This window comes from Amia ocellicauda, chromosome 20, assembly GCF_036373705.1.
Source record: "Amia ocellicauda isolate fAmiCal2 chromosome 20, fAmiCal2.hap1, whole genome shotgun sequence".
Taxonomy (NCBI): domain Eukaryota; kingdom Metazoa; phylum Chordata; class Actinopteri; order Amiiformes; family Amiidae; genus Amia; species Amia ocellicauda.
The window spans coordinates 339,122-362,073 of record NC_089869.1 but is presented as its reverse complement, the minus strand read 5'-3'; the positions used below and the strand labels follow the sequence as shown (position 1 = coordinate 362,073).

Below are 22,952 nucleotides of genomic sequence, written 5' to 3'. Positions count from 1 at the left end.
CAGCCGGTTCAAACACTTGTCACCTGAGCATTGGTCCTACAGTGGTAGAGATCTCACCTGCCACTCGGAGGTGTCTGCTTGATTCGCGGCCAATGGTTTTCCCCATTCTATGTAGAAGAGGATGGCTATTATTGTAACAACCAGACATTTGTGTCTGTCTCTCTCTCTCACTCACTCATCTATCTATAAAGATTGGTACCTCTTTCTACATCGTCCCATCCGGACGTTCCTGTTTCCAGTGCCTTAGTTATCCCGAGGTCTGGGTATGATTGGAACTTATTCCTCTTTCTTCCACTTGAAACCCTTGTCACCTGAGCATTGGTCCGACAGTGGTAGCGATCTCACCTACCACTCGGGAGGTTGTTGCTTGATTCGCGGACAATGGTTATCCCCGATCTATATAGAAGAGGATGGCTATTATTGTAACAACCAGACATTTGTGTCTGTCTCTCTCTCTCACTAACTCAGTCATCTATCTATAATGATTGGTACTTCTTTCTACTTCGTCCCATCTGGACGTTCCTGATACCCGCGCCTTAGTAATCCTGAGGTCTAAGTCTGATTGGTACTTATTCATCGTTCAACCATTTGAAACCCTTGTCACCTGACCATTGGTCCGACAGTGGTAGAGATCTCACCTTCCACTAGGGAGGTTTTGCTTGATTCGCGGCCAATGGTTTTCCCCATTCTATGTAGAAGAGGATGGCTATTATTGTAACAACCAGACATTTGTGTCTGTCTCTCTCTCTCTTTCACTCACTCACTCATCTATCTATAATGATTGTTACTTATTCCTTGTTCAACTACTCGAAACCCTTGTCACCTGAGCATTGGTCCTACAGACGTAGAGACCTCACCTGCCACTCGGGAGGCCTTTACTTGATTCGCGGCCAATGGTTTTCCTCGTTCTATATAGTAGAGGATGGCAAATAATTGCAACAACCAGACATTTGTGTCTGTCTCACTCAGTCACTCATCTATCCTATTATCTATAATGATTAGTACTTCTTTCCCATTCAACCACTTAAGATTTTCATAACCTGAGCATTGGTTGTTCAGTGGTAGAATTCTCGCCTGCCACGCGGGAGGCCCGGGTTCGATTCCCGGCCAATGCATTTTCCTCGTTCTGCAAAGACGACAATGATTACATCGTCCCATACGGGCGTTACTGTAACCCTGACTTAGTAATCCCGAGATCTAAGTCTCATCGGTACTTATTCCTCGTTCATCCACTTGAAACCCTTGTCACCTGAGCATTGGTCCGACAGTGGTAGAGATCTCACCTGCCACTCGGGAGGTTGTTGCTTCATTCGCGGCCAATGGTTTTCCAAATTGTATGTAGAAGAGGATGGCTATTATTGTAACAACCAGACATTTGTGTCTGTCTCTCTCTCTCTTTCACTCACTCACTCATCAATCTATAATGATTGGTACTTCTTTCTACATCATCCCATCCGGACGTTCCTGTTTCCTGCGCCTTAGTAATCCCGAGGTCATGGTCTGATTGGTACTTATTCATCGTTCAACCATTTCAAACCCTTGTCACCTGACCATTGGTCCAACAGTGGTAGAGATCTCACCTTCCACTCGGGAGGTTGTTGCTTGATTCGCGGCCAATGATTTTCCCCATTCTATGTAGAAGAGGATGGCTATTATTGTAACAACCAGACATTTGTGTCTGTCTCTCTCTCTCTTTCACTCACTCATCTATCTGTAAAGATTGGTACCTCTTTCTACATCGTCCCATCAAGACGTTCCTTTTTCCCCTGCCCTAGTTATCCCGAGGTCTGGGTATAATTGGAACTTATTCCTCTTTCAACCATTTGAAACCCATGTCACCTGAGCATTGGTCCCACAGTGGTAGAGATCTCAGCTGCCACTCGGGAATTCATTGCTTGATTCGCGGCCAATGGTTTTCCTCGTTCTATATAGAACAGGATGGCAAATAATTGCAACAACCAGACATTTGTGTCTGTCTCTCTCTCTCACTCACTCATCTATCTATAAAGATTGGTACCTCTTTCTACATCATCCCATACATACGTTCCTGTTTCCCGCGCCTTAGTAATCCCGAGGTCTTGGTCTGATTGGTACTTATTCATCGTTCAACCATTTCAAACCCTTGTCACCTGACCATTGGTCCGACAGTAGTAGAGATCTCACCTGCCACTCGGGAGGTTGTTGCTTGATTCGCGGCCAATGGTTATCCTCGATCTATATAGAAGAGGATGGCTATTATTGTAACAACCAGACATTTGTGTCTGTCTCTCTCTCTCTTTCACTCACTCACTCATCTATCTATAATGATTGTTACTTATTCCTTGTTCAACTACTCGAAACCCTTGTCACCTGAGCATTGGTCCTACAGACGTAGAGACCTCACCTGCCACTCGGGAGGCCTTTACTTGATTTGCGGCCAATGGTTTTCCTCGTTCTATATAGTAGAGGATGGCAAATCATTGCAACAACCAGACATTTGTGTCTGTCTCACTCAGTCACTCATCTATCCTATTATCTATAATGATTAGTACTTCTTTCCCATTCAACCACTTAAGATTTTCATAACCCGAGCATTGGTTGTTCAGTGGTAGAATTCTCGGCTGCCACGCGGGAGGCCTGGGTTCGATTCCCGGCCAATGCATTTTCCTCGTTCTGCAAAGAAGACAATGATTACATCGTCCCATCCGGACGTTACTGTAACCCGTGACTTAGTAATCCCGAGGTCTGGGTCTGATTGGTACTTATTCCTCCTTCAGCCGGTTCAAACACTTGTCACCTGAGCATTGGTCCTACAGTGGTAGAGATCTCATCTGCCACTCGGAAGGTGTCTGCTTTATTCGCGGCCAATTTTTTTCTCCGTTCTATATAGAAGAGGATGGCTATTATTGTAACAACCAGACATTTGTGTCTGTCTTTCTCTCTCACTAACTCAGTCATCTATTTATAATGATTGGTACTTCTTTCTACTTCGTCCCATCTGGACGTTCCTGATACCCGCGCCTTAGTAATCCTGAGGTCTGGGTCTGATTGGTACGTTTTCCTCCTTCTGCATAGACGACGATGACTGCATCGTGCCATCCAGAGGTTCGTCTGTGCCTCATTGGCTCGTGTTGGCTGCATCATTCATGTTTTATGGGTTAAAGTTCTGATTGGTACTTATTCCTCCTTCAGCCGGTTCAAACACTTGTCACCTGAGCATTGGTCCTACAGTGGTAGAGATCTCACCTGCCACTCGGGAGGTGTCTGCTTGATTCGCGGCCAATGGTTTTCCCCGTTCTATATAGTAGAGGATGGCAAATAATTGCTACAACCAGACATTTGTGTCTGTCTCACTCACCCACTCATCTATCCAATTATCTTTAATGATTAGTACTTCTTTCCCATTCAACCACTTAAGATTTTCATAACCTGAGCATTGGTTGTTCAGTGGTAGAATTCTCGGCTGCCACGCGGGAGGCCTGGGTTCGATTCCCGGCCAATGCATTTTCCTCGTTCTGCAAAGAAGACAATGATTACATCGTCCCATCCGGACGTTACTGTAAACCGTGACTTAGTAATCCCGAGATCTAAGTCTCATCGGTACTTATTCCTCATTCATCCACTTGAAACCCTTGTCACCTGAGCATTTGTCCTACAGTGGTAGAGATCTCACCATCCACTCGGGAGGTTGTTGCTTGATTCGAGGCCAATGGTTATCCTCGATCTATATAGAAGAGGATGGCTATTATTGTAACAACCAGAAATTTGTGTCTGTCTCTCTCTCTCTTTCACTCACTCACTCATCTATCTATAATGATTGGTACTTCTTTCTACATCATCCCATCCGGACGTTCCTGTTTCCCGCGCCTTAGTAATCCCGAGGTCTTGGTCTGATTGGTACTTATTCATCGTTCAACCATTTCAAACCCTTGTCACCTGACCATTGGTCCGACAGTGGTAGAGATCTCACCTGCCACTCGGGAGGTTGTTGCTTGATTCGCGGCCAATGGTTATCCTCGATCTATATAGAAGAGGATGGCAAATCATTGCAACAACCAGACATTTGTCTCTCTCTCTCTGTCACTCACTCACTCATCTATCTATAATGATTGTTACTTATTCCTTGTTCAACTACTCGAAACCCTTGTCACCTGAGCATTGGTCCTACAGACGTAGAGGCCTCACCTGCCACTCGGGAGGCCTTTGCTTGATTCGCGGCCAATGGTTTTCCTCGTTCTATATAGAAGAGGATGGCAAATCATTGCAACAACCAGACATTTGTGTCTGTCTCTCTCTCTCTCTCACTTACTCTGTCATCAATTTATAATGATTGGTACTTCTTTCTACTTCGTCCCATCTGGACGTTCCTGATACCCGCGCCTTTGTAATCCTGAGGTCTGGGTCTGATTGGAACTTTTTCCTCCTTCTGCATAGACGATGATGACTGCATCGTGCCATCCAGAGGTTCGTCTGTGCCTCATTGGCTCGTGTTGGCTGAATCATTCATGTTTTATGGGTTAAAGTTCTGATTGGTACTTATTCCTCCTTCAGCCGGTTCAAACACCTATCACCTGAGAATTGGTCCTACAGTGGTAGAGATCTCACCTGCCACTCGGAGGTGTCTGCTTGATTCGTGGCCAATTTTTTTCTCCGTTCTATATAGAAGAGGATGGGAATTATTGTAACAACCAGACATTTGTGTCTGTCTCTCTCTCTCTCTTTCACTCACTCACTCATCTATCTATAATGATTGGTACTTCTTTCTACATCATCCCATCCGGACGTTACTGTAACCTGTGACTTAGTAATCCCGAGATCTAAGTCTCATCGTTACTTATTCCTCGTTCATCCACTTGAAACCCTTGTCACCTGAGCATTTGTGCTACAGTGGTAGATATCTCACCTTCCACTCTGGAGGTTGTTGCTTGATTCACGGCCAATGGTTTTCCCCATTCTATGTAGAAGAGGATGGCTATTATTGTAACAACCAGACATTTGTGTCTGTCTCTCTCTCTCACTCACTCATCTATCTATAAAGATTGGTACCTCTTTCTACATCGTCCCATCCGGACGTTCCTGTTTCCAGTGCCTTAGTTATCCCGAGGTCTGGGTATGATTGGAACTTATTCCTCTTTCATCCTCTTGAAACCCTTGTCACCTGAGCATTGGTCCTACAGTGGTAGAGATCTCAGCTGCCACGCAGGAATTCATTGCTCGATTCGCGGCCAATGGTTTTCCCCGTTCTATATAGAACAGGATGGCAAATAATTGCAACAACCAGACATTTGTGTCTGTCTCTCTCTCTCACTCACTCATCTATCTAAAAAGATTGGTACCTCTTTCTACATCGTCCCATCCGGACGTTCCTGTTTCCCGTGCCTTAGTTATCCCGAGGTCTGGGTCTGATTGGTACTTTTTCCTCCTTCTGCATAGACGACGATGACTGCATCGTGCCATCCAGAGGTTCGTCTGTGCCTCATTGGCTCGTGTTGGCTGCATCATTCATGTTTTATGGGTTAAAGTTCTGATTGGTACTTATTCCTCCTTCAGCCGGTTCAAACACTTGTCACCTGAGCATTGGTCCTACAGTGGTAGAGATCTCACCTGCCACTCGGGAGGTGTCTGCTTGATTCGCGGCCAATGGTTTTCCCTGTTCTATATAGTAGAGGATGGCAAATAATTGCAACAACCAGACATTTGTGTCTGTCTCACTCACTCACTCATCTATCCTATTATCTATAATGATTAGTACTTCTTTCCCATTCAACCACTTAAAATTTGCATAACCTGAGCATTGGTTGTTCAGTGGTAGAATTCTCGCCTGCCACGCGGGAGGCCCGGGTTCGATTCCTGGCCAATGCATTTTCCTCGTTCTGCAAAGAAGACAATGATTACATCGTCCCATACGGGTATTACTGTAATCCCGAGATCTAACTCTCATCGGTACTTATTCCTCGTTCATACACTTGAAACCCTTGTCAACTGAGCATTGTTCCGACAGTGGTAGAGATCTCACCTGCCACTCGGGAGGTTGTTGCTTCATTCGCGGCCAATGGTTTTCCCCATTCTATGTAGAAGAGGATGGCTATTATTGTAACAACCAGACATTTGTGTCTGTCTCTCTCTCTCTTTCACTCACTCACTCATCTATCTATAATGATTGGTACCTCTTTCTACATCATCCCATCCGGACGTTCCTGTTTCCCGCGCCTTAGTAATCCCGAGGTCTTGGTCTGATTGGTACTTATTCCTCGTTCATCCACTTGATACCCTTGTCACCTGAGCATTGGTCCTACAGTGGTAGAGATCTCAGCTGCCACGCAGGAATTCATTGCTCGATTCGCGGCCAATGGTTTTCCCCGTTCTATATAGAACAGGATGGCAAATAATTGCAACAACCAGACATTTGTGTTTGTCTCTCTCTCTCACTCACTCATCTATCTAAAAAGATTGGTACCTCTTTCTACATCGTCCCATCCGGACGTTCCTGTTTCCTGTGCCTTAGTTATCCCGAGGTCTGGGTCTGATTGGTACTTTTTCCTCCTTCTGCATAGACGACGATGACTGCATCGTGCCATCCAGAGGTTCGTCTGTGCCTCATTGGCTCGTGTTGGCTGCATCATTCATGTTTTATGGGTTAAAGTTCTGATTGGTACTTATTCCTCCTTCAGCCGGTTCAAACACTTGTCACCTGAGCATTGGTCCTACAGTGGTAGAGATCTCACCTGCCACTCGGGAGGTGTCTGCTTGATTCGCGGCCAATGGTTTTCCCCGTTCTATATAGTAGAGGATGGCAAATAATTGCTACAACCAGACATTTGTGTCTGTCTCACTCACTCACTCATCTATCCAATTATCTTTAATGATTAGTACTTCTTTCCCATTCAACCACTTAAGATTTTCATAACCTGAGCATTGGTTGTTCAGTGGTAGAATTCTCGGCTGCCACGCGGGAGGCCTGGGTTCGATTCCCGGCCAATGCATTTTCCTCGTTCTGCAAAGAAGACAATGATTACATCGTCCCATCCGGACGTTACTGTAACCCGTGACTTAGTAATCCCGAGATCTAAGTCTCATCGGTACTTATTCCTCTTTCATCCACTTGAAACCCTTGTCACCTGAGCATTTGTGCTACAGTGGTAGAGATCTCACCATCCACTCGGGAGGTTGTTGCTTGATTCGAGGCCAATGGTTATCCTCGATCTATATAGAAGAGGATGGCTATTATTGTAACAACCAGACATTTGTGTCTGTCTCTCTCTCTCTTTCACTCACTCACTCATCTATCTATAATGATTGGTACTTCTTTCTACATCATCCCATCTGGACGTTCCTGATACCCGCGCCTTAGTAATCCCGAGGTCTTGGTCTGATTGGTACTTTTTCCTCCTTCTGCATAGACGACGATGACTGCATCGTGCCATCCAGAGGTTCGTCTGTGCCTCATTGGCTCGTGTTGGCTGCATCATTCATGTTTTATGGGTTAAAGTTCTGATTGGTACTTATTCCTCCTTCAGCCGGTTCAAACACTGATCACCTGAGAATTGGTCCTACAGTGGTAGAGATTTCACCTGCCACTCGGGAGGTTGTTGCTTGATTCGCGGCCAATGCTTATCCTCGATCTATATAGAAGAGGATGGCTATTATAGTAACAACCAGACATTTGTGTATGTCTCTCTCTCTCACTCACTCATCTATCTACAAAGATTGGTACCTCTTTCTACATCGTCCTATCCAGACGTTCCTGATTCCCGTGCCTTAGTTATCCCGAGGTCTGGGTATGATTGGAACTTATTCCTCTTTCAACCATTTGAAACCCATGTCACCTGAGCATTGGTCCTACATTGGTTGAGATCTCAGCTGCCACGCGGGAATTCATTGCTTGATTCGCGGCCAATGGTTTTCCCCGTTCTATATAGAACAGGATGGCAAATAATTGCAACAACCAGACATTTGTGTCTGTCTCTCTCTCTCACTCACTCATCTGTCTATAAAGATTGGTACCTCTTTCTACATCGTCCCATCCGGACGTTCCTGTTTCCCGTGCCTTAGTAATCCCGAGGTCTGGGTCTGATTGGTACTTATTCCTCCTTCAGCCGGTTCAAACACTTGTCACCTGAGCATTGGTCCTACAGTGGTAGAGATCTCATCTGCCACTCGGGAGGTGTCTGCTTGATTCGCGGCCAATTTTTTTCTCCGTTCTATATAGAAGAGGATGGCTATTATTGTAACAACCAGACATTTGTGTCTGTCTTTCTCTCTCACTAACTCAGTCATCTATTTATAATGATTGGTACTTCTTTCTACTTCGTCCCATCTGGACGTTCCTGATACCCGCGCCTTAGTAATCCTGAGGTCTGGGTCTGATTGGTACGTTTTCCTCCTTCTGCATAGACGACGATGACTGCATCGTGCCATCCAGAGGTTCGTCTGTGCCTCATTGGCTCGTGTTGGCTGCATCATTCATGTTTTATGGGTTAAAGTTCTGATTGGTACTTATTCCTCCTTCAGCCGGATCAAACACTTGTCACCTGAGCATTGGTCCTACAGTGGTAGAGATCTCACCTGCCACTCGGGAGGTGTCTGCTTGATTCGCGGCCAATGGTTTTCCCCGTTCTATATAGTAGAGGATGGCAAATAATTGCTACAACCAGACATTTGTGTCTGTCTCACTCACCCACTCATCTATCCAATTATCTTTAATGATTAGTACTTCTTTCCCATTCAACCACTTAAGATTTTCATAACCTGAGCATTGGTTGTTCAGTGGTAGAATTCTCGGCTGCCACGCGGGAGGCCTGGGTTCGATTCCCGGCCAATGCATTTTCCTCGTTCTGCAAAGAAGACAATGATTACATCGTCCCATCCGGATGTTACTGTAACCCGTGACTTAGTAATCCCGAGATCTAAGTTTCATCGGTACTTATTCCTCTTTCATCCACTTGAAACCCTTGTCACCTGAGCATTTGTTCTACAGTGGTAGAGATCTCACCATCCACTCGGGAGGTTGTTGCTTGATTCGAGGCCAATGGTTATCCTCGATCTATATAGAAGAGGATGGCTATTATTGTAACAACCAGACATTTGTGTCTGTCTCTCTCTCTCTTTCACTCACTCACTCATCTATCTATAATGATTGGTACTTCTTTCTACATCATCCCATCCGGACGTTCCTGTTTCCCGCGCCTTAGTAATCCCGAGGTCTTGGTCTGATTGGTACTTATTTATCGTTCAACCATTTCAAACCCTTGTCACCTGACCATTGGTCCGACAGTGGTAGAGATCTCACCTGCCACTCGGGAGGTTGTTGCTTGATTCGCGGCCAATGGTTATCCTCGATCTATATAGAAGAGGATGGCAAATCATTGCAACAACCAGACATTTGTCTCTCTCTCTCTGTCACTCACTCACTCATCTATCTATAATGATTGTTACTTATTCCTTGTTAAACTACTCGAAACCCTTGTCACCTGAGCATTGGTCCTACAGACGTAGAGGCCTCACCTGCCACTCGGGAGGCCTTTGCTTGATTCGCGGCCAATGGTTTTCCTCGTTCTATATAGAAGAGGATGGCAAATCATTGCAACAACCAGACATCTGTGTCTGTCTCTCTCTCTCTCTCACTTACTCTGTCATCTATTTATAATGATTAGTACTTCTTTCTACTTCGTCCCATCTGGACGTTCCTGATACCCGCGCCTTTGTAATCCTGAGGTCTGGGTCTGATTGGAACTTTTTCCTCCTTCTGCATAAACGATGATGACTGCATCGTGCCATCCAGAGGTTCGTCTGTGCCTCATTGGCTCGTGTTGGCTGAATCATTCATGTTTATTGGTTAAAGTTCTGATTGGTACTTATTCCTCCTTCAGCCGGTTCAAACACCTATCACCTGAGAATTGGTCCTACAGTGGTAGAGATCTCACCTGCCACTCGGAGGTGTCTGCTTGATTCGTGGCCAATTTTTTTCTCCGTTCTATATAGAAGAGGATGGGAATTATTGTAACAACCAGACTTTTGTGTCTGTCTCTCTCTCTCTCTTTCACTCACTCACTCATCTATCTATAATGATTGGTACTTCTTTCTACATCATCCCATCCGGACATTACTGTAACCTGTGACTTAGTAATCCCGAGATCTAAGTCTCATCGTTATTTATTCCTCGTTCATCCACTTGAAACCCTTGTCACCTGAGCATTTGTGCTACAGTGGTAGATATCTCACCTTCCACTCGGGAGGTTGTTGCTTGATTCGCGGCCAATGGTTATCCCCGATCTATATAGAAGAGGATGGCTATTATTGTAACAACCACACATTTGTGTCTGTCTCTCTCTCTCACTCACTCATCTATCTATAAAGATTGGTACCTCTTTCTACATCGTCCCATCCGGACGTTCCTGTTTCCCGTGCCTTAGTAATCCCGAGGTCTTGGTCTGATTGGTACTTATTCCTCGTTCATCCACTTGATACCCTTGTCACCTGAGCATTGGTCCTACAGTGTTAGAGATCTCACCTTCCACTCGGGAGGTTGTTGCTTGATTCGCGGCCAATGGTTTTCCCCATTCTATGTAGAAGAGGATGGCTATTATTGTAACAACCAGACATTTGTGTCTGTCTCTCTCTCTCTTTCACTCACTCACTCATCTATCTATCATGATTGGTACTTCTTTCTACATCATCCCATCCGGACGTTCCTGTTTCCCGCGCCTTAGTAATCCCGAGGTCTTGGTCTGATTCGTACTTATTCCTCGTTCATCCACTTGATACCCTTGTCACCTGAGCACTGGCCCTACAGTGGTAGAGATCTCACCTTCCACTCGGGAGGTTGTTGCTTGATTCGCGGCCAATGGTTTTCCCCATTCTATGTAGAAGAGGATGGCTATTATTGTAACAACCAGACATTTGTGTCTGTCTCTCTCTCTCTTTCACTCACTCACTCATCTATCTATAATGATTGTTACTTATTCCTTGTTCAACTACTCGAAACCCTTGTCACCTGAGCATTGGTCCTACAGACGTAGAGACCTCACCTGCCACTCGGGAGGCCTTTACTTGATTCGCGGCCAATGGTTTTCCTCGTTCTATATAGTAGAGGATGGCAAATAATTGCAACAACCAGACATTTGTGTCTGTCTCACTCAGTCACTCATCTATCCTATTATCTATAATGATTAGTACTTCTTTCCCATTCAACCACTTAAGATTTTCATAACCTGAGCATTGCTTGTTCAGTGGTAGAATTCTCGCCTGCCACGCGGGAGGCGCGGGTTCGATTCCCGGCCAATGCATTTTCCTCGTTCTGCAAAGAAGACTGATTACATCGTCCCATACGGGCGTTACTGTAACCCTGACTTAGTAATCCCGAGATCTAAGTCTCATCGGTACTATTTCCTCTTTCATCCATTTGAAACCCTTGTCACCTGAGCATTGGTCCGACAGTGGTAGAGATCTCACCTGCCACTCGGGAGGTTGTTGCTTGATTCGCGGCCAATGGTTTTCCAAATTCTATGTAGAAGAGGATGGCTATTATTGTAACAACCAGACATTTGTGTCTGTCTCTCTCTCTCTTTCACTCACTCACTCATCTATCTATAATGATTGGTACTTCTTTCTACATCATCCCATCCGGACGTTCCTGTTTCCCGCGCCTTAGTAATCCCGAGGTCATGGTCTGATTGGTACTTATTCATCGTTCAACCATTTCAAACCCTTGTCACCTGACCATTGGTCCGACAGTAGTAGAGATCTCACCTGCCACTCGGGAGGTTGTTGCTTGATTCGCGGCCAATGGTTATCCTCGATCTAAATAGAAGAGGATGGCTATTATTGTAACAACCAGACATTTGTGTCTGTCTCTCTCTCTCACTCACTCATCTATCTATAAAGATTGGTACCTCTATCTACATCGTCCCATCCGTACGTTCCTGTGTCCCTTGCCTTAGTAATCCTGAGGTCTGAGTCTGATTGGTACTTTTTCCTCCTTCTGCATAGACGACGATGACTGCATCGTGCCATCCAGAGGTTTGTCTGTGCCTCATTGGCTCGTGTTGGCTGCATCATTCATGTTTTATGGGTTAAAGTTCTGATTGGTACTTATTCCTCCTTCAGCCGGTTCAAACACTGATCACCTGAGAATTGGTCCTACAGTGGTAGAGATTTCACCTGCCACTCGGGAGGTTGTTGCTTGATTCGCGGCCAATTTTTTTCTCCGTTCTATATAGAAGAGGTTAGCTATTATTGTAACAACCAGACATTTGTCTCTCTCTCTCTGTCACTCACTCACTCATCTATCTATAATGATTGTTACTTATTCCTTGTTCAACTACTCGAAACCCTTGTCACCTGAGCATTGGTCCTACAGACGTAGAGGCCTCACCTGCCACTCGGGAGGCCTTTGCTTGATTCGCGGCCAATGGTTTTCCTCGTTCTATATAGTAGAGGATGGCAAATCATTGCAACAACCAGACATTTGTGTCTGTCTCTCTCTCTCTCTCACTTACTCTGTCATCTATTTATAATGATTGGTACTTCTTTCTACTTCGTCCCATCTGGACGTTCCTGATACCCGCGCCTTTGTAATCCTGAGGTCTGGGTCTGATTGGAACTTTTTCCTCCTTCTGCATAGACGATGATGACTGCATCGTGCCATCCAGAGGTTCGTCTGTGCCTCATTGGCTCGTGTTGGCTGAATCATTCATGTTTTATGGGTTAAAGTTCTGATTGGTACTTATTCCTCCTTCAGCCGGTTCAAACACCTATCACCTGAGAATTGGTCCTACAGTGGTAGAGATCTCACCTGCCACTCGGAGGTGTCTGCTTGATTCGTGGCCAATTTTTTTCTCCGTTCTATATAGAAGAGGTTAGCTATTATTGTAACAACCAGACATTTGTCTCTGTCTCTCTCTGTCACTCACTCACTCATCTATCTATAATGATTGTTACTTATTCCTTGTTCAACTACTCGAAACCCTTGTCACCTGAGCATTGGTCCTACAGACGTAGAGGCCTCACCTGCCACTCGGGAGGCCTTTGCTTGATTCGCGGCCAATGGTTTTCCTCGTTCTATATAGTAGAGGATGGCAAATCATTGCAACAACCAGACATTTGTGTCTGTTTCTCTCTCTCTCTTTCACTCACTCACTCATCTATCTATAATGATTGGTACTTCTTTCTACATCATCCCATCCGGACGTTACTGTAACCTGTGACTTAGTAATCCCGAGATCTAAGTCTCATCGTTACTTATTCCTCGTTCATCCACTTGAAACCCTTGTCACCTGAGCATTTGTGCTACAGTGGTAGATATCTCACCTTCCACTCGGGAGGCTGTTGCTTGATTCGCGGCCAATGGTTTTCCCCATTCTATGTAGAAGAGGATGGCTATTATTGTAACAACCAGACATTTGTGTCTGTCTCTCTCTCTCACTCACTCATCTATCTATAAAGATTGGTACCTCTTTCTACATCGTCCCATCCGGACGTTCCTGTTTCCAGTGCCTTAGTTATCCCGAGGTCTGGGTATGATTGGAACTTATTCCTCTTTCATCCTCTTGAAACCCTTGTCACCTGAGCATTGGTCCGCCAGTGGTAGCGATCTCACCGGCCACTCGGGAGGTTGTTGCTTGATTCGCGGACAATGGTTATCCCCGATCTATATAGAAGAGGATGGCTATTATTGTAACAACCAGACATTTGTGTCTGTCTCTCTCTCTCACTAACTCAGTCATCTATTTATAATGATTGGTACTTCTTTCTACTTCGTCCCATCTGGACGTTCCTGATACCCGCGCCTTAGTAATCCTGAGGTCTAAGTCTGATTGGTACTTATTCATCGTTCAACCATTTGAAACCCTTGACACCTGACCATTGGTCCGACAGTGGTAGAGATCTCACCTTCCACTAGGGAGGTTGTTGCTTGATTCGCGGCCAATGGTTTTCCCCATTCTATGTAGAAGAGGATGGCTATTATTGTAACAACCAGACATTTGTGTCTGTCTCTCTCTCTCACTCACTCATCTATCTATAGAGATTGGTACCTCTTTCTACATCGTCCCATCCGGACGTTCCTGTTTCCCGTGCCTTAGTTATCCCGAGGTCTAAGTCTGATTGGTACTTATTCATCGTTCAACCATTTGAAACCCTTGTCACCTGACCATTGGTCCGACAGTGGTAGAGATCTCAGCTGCCACGCAGGAATTCATTGCTCGATTCGCGGCCAATGGTTTTCCCCGTTCTATATAGAACAGGATGGCAAATTATTGCAACAACCAGACATTTGTGTCTGTCTCTCTCTCTCACTCACTCATCTATCTAAAAAGATTGGTACCTCTTTCTACATCGTCCCATCCGGACGTTCCTGTTTCCCGTGCATAAGTTATCCCGAGGTCTGGGTCTGATTGGTACTTTTTCCTCCTTCTGCATAGAGGACGATGACTGCATCGTGCCATCCAGAGGTTCGTCTGTGCCTCATTGGCTCGTGTTGGCTGCATCATTCATGTTTTATGGGTTAAAGTTCTGATTGGTACTTATTCCTCCTTCAGCCGGTTCAAACACTTGTCACCTGACCATTGGTCCGACAGTGGTAGAGATCTCACCTTCCACTCGGGAGGTTGTTGCTTGATTCGCGGCCAATGGTTATCCCCGATCTATATAGAAGAGGATGGCTATTATTGTAACAACCACACATTTGTGTCTGTCTCTCTCTCTCACTCACTCATCTATCTATAAAGATTGGTACCTCTTTCTACATCGTCCCATCCGGACGTTCCTGTTTCCCGCGCCTTAGTAATCCCGAGGTCTTGGTCTGATTGGTACTTATTCCTCGTTCATCCACTTGATACCCTTGTCACCTGAGCATTGGTCCTACAGTGGTAGAGATCTCAGCTGCCACGCAGGAATTCATTGCTCGATTCGCGGCCAATGGTTTTCCCCGTTCTATATAGAACAGGATGGCAAATTATTGCAACAACCAGACATTTGTGTCTGTCTCTCTCTCTCACTCACTCATCTATCTGAAAAGATTGGTACCTCTTTCTACATCGTCCCATCCGGACGTTCCTGTTTCCCGTGCCTTAGTTATCCCGAGGTCTGGGTCTGATTGGTACTTTTTCCTCCTTCTGCATAGACGACGATGACTGCATCGTGCCATCCAGAGGTTCGTCTGTGCCTCATTGGCTCGTGTTGGCTGCATCATTCATGTTTTATGGGTTAAAGTTCTGATTGGTACTTATTCCTCCTTCAGCCGGTTCAAACACTTGTCACCTGAGCATTGGTCCTACAGTGGTAGAGATCTCACCTGCCACTCGGGAGGTGTTTGCTTGATTCGCGGCCAATGGTTTTCCCCGTTCTATATAGTAGAGGATGGCAAATAATTGCAACAACCAGACATTTGTGTCTGTCTCACTCACTCACTCATCTATCCTATTATCTATAATGATTAGTACTTCTTTCCCATTCAACCACTTAAAATTTTCATAACCTGAGCATTGGTTGTTCAGTGGTAGAATTCTCGCCTGCCACGCGGGAGGCCCGGGTTCGATTCCCGGCCAATGCATTTTCCTCGTTCTGCAAAGAAGACAATGATTACATCGTCCCATACGGGCGTTACTGTAACCCTGACTTAGTAATCCCGAGATCTAAGTCTCATCGGTACTTATTCCTCGTTCATCCACGTGATACCCTTGTCACCTGAGCATTGGTCCGACAGTGGTAGAGATCTCACCTGCCACTCGGGAGGTTGTTGCTTCATTCGCGGCCAATGGTTTTCCCCATTCTATGTAGAAGAGGATGGCTATTATTGTAACAACCAGACATTTGTGTCTGTCTCTCTCTCTCTTTCACTCACTCACTCATCAATCTATAATGATTGGTACTTCTTTCTACATCATCCCATCCGGACGTTCCTGTTTCCTGCGCCTTAGTAATCCCGAGGTCATGGTCTGATTGGTACTTATTCATCGTTCAACCATTTCAAACCCTTGTCACCTGACCATTGGTCCAACAGTGGTAGAGATCTCACCTTCCACTCGGGAGGTTGTTGCTTGATTCGCGGCCAATGGTTTTCCCCATTCTATGTAGAAGAGGATGGCTATTATTGTAACAACCAGACATTTGTGTCTGTCTCTCTCTCTCTCTCACTCACTCATCTATCTGTAAAGATTGGTACCTCTTTCTACATCGTCCCATCCAGACGTTCCTGTTTCCCGTGCCCTAGTTATCCCGAGGTCTGGGTATGATTGGAACTTATTCCTCGTTCATCCACTTGAAACCCTTGTCACCTGAGCATTTGTGCTACAGTGGTAGATATCTCACCTTCCACTCGGGAGGTTGTTGCTTGATTCGCGGCCAATGGTTATCCCCGATCTATATAGAAGAGGATGGCTATTATTGTAACAACCACACATTTGTGTCTGTCTCTCTCTCTCACTCACTCATCTATCTATAAAGATTGGTACCTCTTTCTACATCGTCCCATCCGGACGTTCCTGTTTCCCGTGCCTTAGTAATCCCGAGGTCTTGGTCTGATTGGTACTTATTCCTCGTTCATCCACTTGATACCCTTGTCACCTGAGCATTGGTCCTACAGTGTTAGAGATCTCACCTTCCACTCGGGAGGTTGTTGCTTGATTCGCGGCCAATGGTTTTCCCCATTCTATGTAGAAGAGGATGGCTATTATTGTAACAACCAGACATTTGTGTCTGTCTCTCTCTCTCTTTCACTCACTCACTCATCTATCTATCATGATTGGTACTTCTTTCTACATCATCCCATCCGGACGTTCCTGTTTCCCGCGCCTTAGTAATCCCGAGGTCTTGGTCTGATTCGTACTTATTCCTCGTTCATCCACTTGATACCCTTGTCACCTGAGCACTGGCCCTACAGTGGTAGAGATCTCACCTTCCACTCGGGAGGTTGTTGCTTGATTCGCGGCCAATGGTTTTCCCCATTCTATGTAGAAGAGGATGGCTATTATTGTAACAACCAGACATTTGTGTCTGTCTCTCTCTCTCTTTCACTCACTCACTCATCTATCTATAATGATTGTTACTTATTCCTTGTTCAACTACTCGAAACCCTTGTCACCTGAGCATTGGTCCTACAGACGTAGAGACCTCACCTGCCACTCGGGAGGCCTTTACTTGATTCGCGGCCAATGGTTTTCCTCGTTCTATATAGTAGAGGATGGCAAATAATTGCAACAACCAGACATTTGTGTCTGTCTCACTCAGTCACTCATCTATCCTATTATCTATAATGATTAGTACTTCTTTCCCATTCAACCACTTAAGATTTTCATAACCTGAGCATTGCTTGTTCAGTGGTAGAATTCTCGCCTGCCACGCGGGAGGCCCGGGTTCGATTCCCGGCCAATGCATTTTCCTCGTTCTGCAAAGACGACAATGATTACATCGTCCCATACGGGCGTTACTGTAACCCTGACTTAGTAATCCCGAGATCTAAGTCTCATCGGTACTATTTCCTCTTTCATCCATTTGAAACCCTTGTCACCTGAGCATTGGTCCGACAGTGGTAGAGATCTCACCTGCCACTCGGGAGGTTGTTGCTTGATTCGCGGCCAATGGTTTTCCAAATTCTATGTAGAAGAGGATGGCTATTATTGTAACAACCAGACATTTGTGTCTGTCTCTCTCTCTGTTTCACTCACTCACTCATCTATCTATAATGATTGGTACTTCTTTCTACATCATCCCATCCGGACGTTCCTGTTTCCCGCGCCTTAGTAATCCCGAGGTCATGGTCTGATTGGTACTTATTCATCGTTCAACCATTTCAAACCCTTGTCACCTGACCATTGGTCCGACAGTAGTAGAGATCTCACCTGCCACTCGGGAGGTTGTTGCTTGATTCTCGGCCAATGGTTATCCTCGATCTAAATAGAAGAGGATGGCTATTATTGTAACAACCAGACATTTGTGTCTGTCTCTCTCTCTCACTCACTCATCTATCTATAAAGATTGGTACCTCTATCTACATCGTCCCATCCGTACGTTCCTGTGTCCCTTGCCTTAGTAATCCTGAGGTCTGAGTCTGATTGGTACTTTTTCCTCCTTCTGCATAGACGACGATGACTGCATCGTGCCATCCAGAGGTTCGTCTGTGCCTCATTGGCTCGTGTTGGCTGCATCATTCATGTTTTATGGGTTAAAGTTCTGATTGGTACTTATTCCTCCTTCAGCCGGTTCAAACACTGATCACCTGAGAATTGGTCCTACAGTGGTAGAGATTTCACCTGCCACTCGGGAGGTTGTTGCTTGATTCGCGGCCAATTTTTTTCTCCGTTCTATATAGAAGAGGTTAGCTATTATTGTAACAACCAGACATTTGTCTCTCTCTCTCTGTCACTCACTCACTCATCTATCTATAATGATTGTTACTTATTCCTTGTTCAACTACTCGAAACCCTTGTCACCTGAGCATTGGTCCTACAGACGTAGAGGCCTCACCTGCCACTCGGGAGGCCTTTGCTTGATTCGCGGCCAATGGTTTTCCTCGTTCTATATAGTAGAGGATGGCAAATCATTGCAACAACCAGACATTTGTGTCTGTCTCTCTCTCTCTCTCACTTACTCTGTCATCTATTTATAATGATTGGTACTTCTTTCTACTTCGTCCCATCTGGACGTTCCTGATACCCGCGCCTTTGTAATCCTGAGGTCTGGGTCTGATTGGAACTTTTTCCTCCTTCTGCATAGACGATGATGACTGCATCGTGCCATCCAGAGGTTCGTCTGTGCCTCATTGGCTCGTGTTGGCTGAATCATTCATGTTTTATGGGTTAAAGTTCTGATTGGTACTTATTCCTCCTTCAGCCGGTTCAAACACCTATCACCTGAGAATTGGTCCTACAGTGGTAGAGATCTCACCTGCCACTCGGAGGTGTCTGCTTGATTCGTGGCCAATTTTTTTCTCCGTTCTATATAGAAGAGGATGGGAATTATTGTAACAACCAGACATTTGTGTCTGTCTCTCTCTCTCACTCACTCATCTATCTATAAAGATTGGTACCTCTTTCTACATCGTCCCATCCGGACGTTCCTGTTTCCCGCGCCTTAGTAATCCCGAGGTCTTGGTCTGATTGGTACGTATTCCTCGTTCATCCACTTGATACCCTTGTCACCTGAGCATTGGTCCTACAGTGGTAGAGATCTCAGCTGCCACGCAGGAATTCATTGCTCGATTCGCGGCCAATGGTTTTCCCCGTTCTATATAGAACAGGATGGCAAATTATTGCAACAACCAGACATTTGTGTCTGTCTCTCTCTCTCACTCACTCATCTATCTATAAAGATTGGTACCTCTTTCTACATCGTCCCATCCGGACGTTCCTCTTTCCCGTGCCTTAGTTATCCCGAGGTCTGGGTCTGATTGGTACTTTTTCCTCCTTCTGCATAGACGATGATGACTGCATCGTGCCATCCAGAGGTTCGTCTGTGCCTCATTGGCTCGTGTTGGCTGCATCATTCATGTTTTATGGGTTAAAGTTCTGATTGGTACTTATTCCTCCTTCAGCCGGTTCAAACATTTGTCACCTGAGCATTGGTCCTACAGTGGTAGAGATCTCACCTGCCACTCGGGAGGTGTCTGCTTGATTCGCTGCCAATGGTTTTCCCCGTTCTATATAGTAGAGGATGGCAAATAATTGCTACAACCAGACATTTGTGTCTGTCTCACTCACTCACTCATCTATCCAATTATCGTTAATGATTAGTACTTCTTTCCCATTCAACCACTTAAGATTTTCATAACCTGAGCATTGGTTGTTCAGTGGTAGAATTCTCGCCTGCCACGCGGAAAGCCCGGGTTCGATTCCCGGCCAATGCATTTTCCTCGTTCTGCAAAGAAGACAATGATTACATCGTCCCATACGGGCGTTACTGTAACCCTGACTTAGTAATCCCGAGATCTAAGTTTCATCGGTACTTATTCCTCGTTCATCCACTTGAAACCCTTGTCGCCTGAGCATTGGTCCGACAGAGGTAGAGATCTCACCTGCCACTCGGGAGGTTGTTGCTTCATTAGCGGCCAATGGTTTTCCCCATTCTATGTAGAAGAGGATGGCTATTATTGTAACAACCAGACATTTGTGTCTGTCTCTCTCTCTCTCTCACTCACTCATCTATCTATAGAGATTGGTACCTCTTTCTACATCGTCCCATCCGGACGTTCCTGTTTCCCGTGCCTTAGTTATCCCGAGGTCTAAGTCTGATTGGTACTTATTCATCGTTCATCCACTTGAAACCCTTGTCACCTGAGCATTTGTGCTACAGTGGTAGATATATCACCTTCCACTCGGGAGGTTGTTGCTTGATTCGCGGCCAATGGTTATCCCCGATCTATATAGAAGAGGATGGCTATTATTGTAACAACCACACATTTGTGTCTGTCTCTCTCTCTCACTCACTCATCTATCTATAAAGATTGGTACCTCTTTCTACATCGTCCCATCCGGACGTTCCTGTTTCCCGCGCCTTAGTAATCCCGAGGTCTTGGTCTGATTGGTACTTATTCCTCGTTCATCCACTTGATACCCTTGTCACCTGAGCATTGGTCCTACAGTGGTAGAGATCTCAGCTGCCACGCAGGAATTCATTGCTCGATTCGCGGCCAATGGTTTTCCCCGTTCTATATAGAACAGGATGGCAAATTATTGCAACAACCAGACATTTGTGTCTGTCTCTCTCTCTCACTCACTCATCTATCTATAAAGATTGGTACCTCTTTCTACATCGTCCCATCCGGACGTTCCTGTTTCCCGTGCCTTAGTTATCCCGAGGTCTGGGTCTGATTGGTACTTTTTCCTCCTTCTGCATAGACGATGATGACTGCATCGTGCCATCCAGAGGTTCGTCTGTGCCTCATTGGCTCGTGTTGGCTGCATCATTCATGTTTTATGGGTTAAAGTTCTGATTGGTACTTATTCCTCCTTCAGCCGGTTCAAACATTTGTCACCTGAGCATTGGTCCTACAGTGGTAGAGATCTCACCTGCCACTCGGGAGGTGTCTGCTTGATTCGTGGCCAATGGTTTTCCCCGTTCTATATAGTAGAGGATGGCAAATATTTGCTACAACCAGACATTTGTGTCTGTCTCACTCACTCACTCATCTATCCAATTATCTTTAATGATTAGTACTTCTTTCCCATTCAACCACTTAAGATTTTCATAACCTGAGCATTGGTTGTTCAGTGGTAGAATTCTCGCCTGCCACGCGGGAGGCCCGGGTTCGATTCCCGGCCAATGCATTTTCCTCGTTCTGCAAAGAAGACTGATTACATCGTCCCATACGGGCGTTACTGTAACCCTGACTTAGTAATCCCGAGATCTAAGTTTCATCGGTACTTATTCCTCCTTCAGCCGGTTCAAACACCTATCACCTGAGAATTGGTCCTACAGTGGTAGAGATCTCACCTGCCACTCGGAGGTGTCTGCTTGATTCGTGGCCAATTTTTTTCTCCGTTCTATATAGAAGAGGATGGGAATTATTGTAACAACCAGACATTTGTGTCTGTCTCTCTCTCTCTCTTTCACTCACTCACTCATCTATCTATAATGATTGGTACTTCTTTCTACATCATCCCATCCGGACGTTACTGTAACCTGTGACTTAGTAATCCCGAGATCTAAGTGTCATCGTTACTTATTCCTCGTTCATCCACTTGAAACCCTTGTCACCTGAGCATTTGTGCTACAGTGGTAGATATCTCACCTTCCACTCGGGAGGTTGTTGCTTGATTCGCGGCCAATGGTTTTCCCCATTCTATGTAGAAGAGGATGGCTATTATTGTAACAACCAGACATTTGTGTCTGTCTCTCTCTCTCACTCACTCATCTATCTATAAAGATTGGTACCTCTTTCTACATCGTCCCATCCGGACGTTCCTGTTTCCAGTGCCTTAGTTATCCCGAGGTCTGGGTATGATTGGAACTTATTCCTCTTTCATCCTCTTGAAACCCTTGTCACCTGAGCATTGGTCCGCCAGTGGTAGCGATCTCACCGGCCACTCGGGAGGTTGTTGCTTGAATCGCGGACAATGGTTATCCCCGATCTATATAGAAGAGGATGGCTATTATTGTAACAACCAGACATTTGTGTCTGTCTCTCTCTCTCATTAACTCAGTCATCTATTTATAATGATTGGTACTTCTTTCTACTTCGTCCCATCTGGACGTTCCTGATACCCTCGCCTTAGTAATCCTGAGGTCTAAGTCTGATTGGTACTTATTCATCGTTCAACCATTTGAAACCCTTGTCACCTGACCATTGGTCCGACAGTGGTAGAGATCTCACCTTCCACTAGGGAGGTTGTTGCTTGATTCGCGGCCAATGGTTTTCCCTATTCTATGTAGAAGAGGATGGCTATTATTGTAACAACCAGACATTTGTGTCTGTCTCTCTCTCTTACTCACTCATCTATCTATAGAGATTGGTACCTCTTTCTACATCGTCCCATCCGGACGTTCCTGTTTCCCGTGCCTTAGTTATCCCGAGGTCTAAGTCTGATTGGTACTTATTCATCGTTCAACCATTTGAAACCCTTGTCACCTGACCATTGGTCCGACAGTGGTAGAGATCTCACCTTCCACTCGGGAGGTTGTTGCTCGATTCGCGGCCAATGGTTATCCTCGATCTAAATAGAAGAGGATGGCTATTATTGTAACAACCAGACATTTGTGTCTGTCTCTCTCTCTCACTCACTCATCTATCTATAAAGATTGGTACCTCTATCTACATCGTCCCATCCGGACGTTCCTCTTTCCCGTGCCTTAGTTATCCCGAGGTCTGGGTCTGATTGGTACTTTTTCCTCCTTCTGCATAGACGATGATGACTGCATCGTGCCATCCAGAGGTTCGTCTGTGCCTCATTGGCTCGTGTTGGCTGCATCATTCATGTTTTATGGGTTAAAGTTCTGATTGGTACTTATTCCTCCTTCAGCCGGTTCAAACATTTGTCACC

The 22,952-nt window shown here is 45.4% G+C and overlaps 11 non-coding genes across 11 annotated transcripts; all 11 read left to right on the top strand.

Moving 5' to 3' along the window:
* Positions 1-1,044: 1,044 nt before the first annotated feature.
* On the top strand, positions 1,045-1,115 carry trnag-gcc (transfer RNA glycine (anticodon GCC)). The gene has a single exon. It is a non-coding gene; the product is annotated as a tRNA-Gly (tRNA).
* Positions 1,116-2,570: 1,455 nt separating this feature from the next.
* On the top strand, positions 2,571-2,641 carry trnag-gcc (transfer RNA glycine (anticodon GCC)). Its single transcript has one exon. It is a non-coding gene; the product is annotated as a tRNA-Gly (tRNA).
* Positions 2,642-3,412: 771 nt separating this feature from the next.
* Positions 3,413-3,483, top strand: trnag-gcc (transfer RNA glycine (anticodon GCC)). The gene has a single exon. It is a non-coding gene; the product is annotated as a tRNA-Gly (tRNA).
* Positions 3,484-5,770: 2,287 nt separating this feature from the next.
* trnag-gcc (transfer RNA glycine (anticodon GCC)) lies at positions 5,771-5,841 on the top strand. Its single transcript has one exon. It is a non-coding gene; the product is annotated as a tRNA-Gly (tRNA).
* A 1,050-nt stretch (positions 5,842-6,891) lies between these two features.
* On the top strand, positions 6,892-6,962 carry trnag-gcc (transfer RNA glycine (anticodon GCC)). The gene has a single exon. It is a non-coding gene; the product is annotated as a tRNA-Gly (tRNA).
* Positions 6,963-8,731: 1,769 nt separating this feature from the next.
* Positions 8,732-8,802, top strand: trnag-gcc (transfer RNA glycine (anticodon GCC)). Its single transcript has one exon. It is a non-coding gene; the product is annotated as a tRNA-Gly (tRNA).
* A 2,391-nt stretch (positions 8,803-11,193) lies between these two features.
* On the top strand, positions 11,194-11,264 carry trnag-gcc (transfer RNA glycine (anticodon GCC)). The gene has a single exon. It is a non-coding gene; the product is annotated as a tRNA-Gly (tRNA).
* Positions 11,265-15,458: 4,194 nt separating this feature from the next.
* trnag-gcc (transfer RNA glycine (anticodon GCC)) lies at positions 15,459-15,529 on the top strand. The gene has a single exon. It is a non-coding gene; the product is annotated as a tRNA-Gly (tRNA).
* Positions 15,530-17,280: 1,751 nt separating this feature from the next.
* On the top strand, positions 17,281-17,351 carry trnag-gcc (transfer RNA glycine (anticodon GCC)). Its single transcript has one exon. It is a non-coding gene; the product is annotated as a tRNA-Gly (tRNA).
* A 2,397-nt stretch (positions 17,352-19,748) lies between these two features.
* On the top strand, positions 19,749-19,819 carry trnag-gcc (transfer RNA glycine (anticodon GCC)). Its single transcript has one exon. It is a non-coding gene; the product is annotated as a tRNA-Gly (tRNA).
* Positions 19,820-21,168: 1,349 nt separating this feature from the next.
* trnag-gcc (transfer RNA glycine (anticodon GCC)) lies at positions 21,169-21,239 on the top strand. The gene has a single exon. It is a non-coding gene; the product is annotated as a tRNA-Gly (tRNA).
* The last annotated feature ends 1,713 nt before the right edge of the window (positions 21,240-22,952 follow it).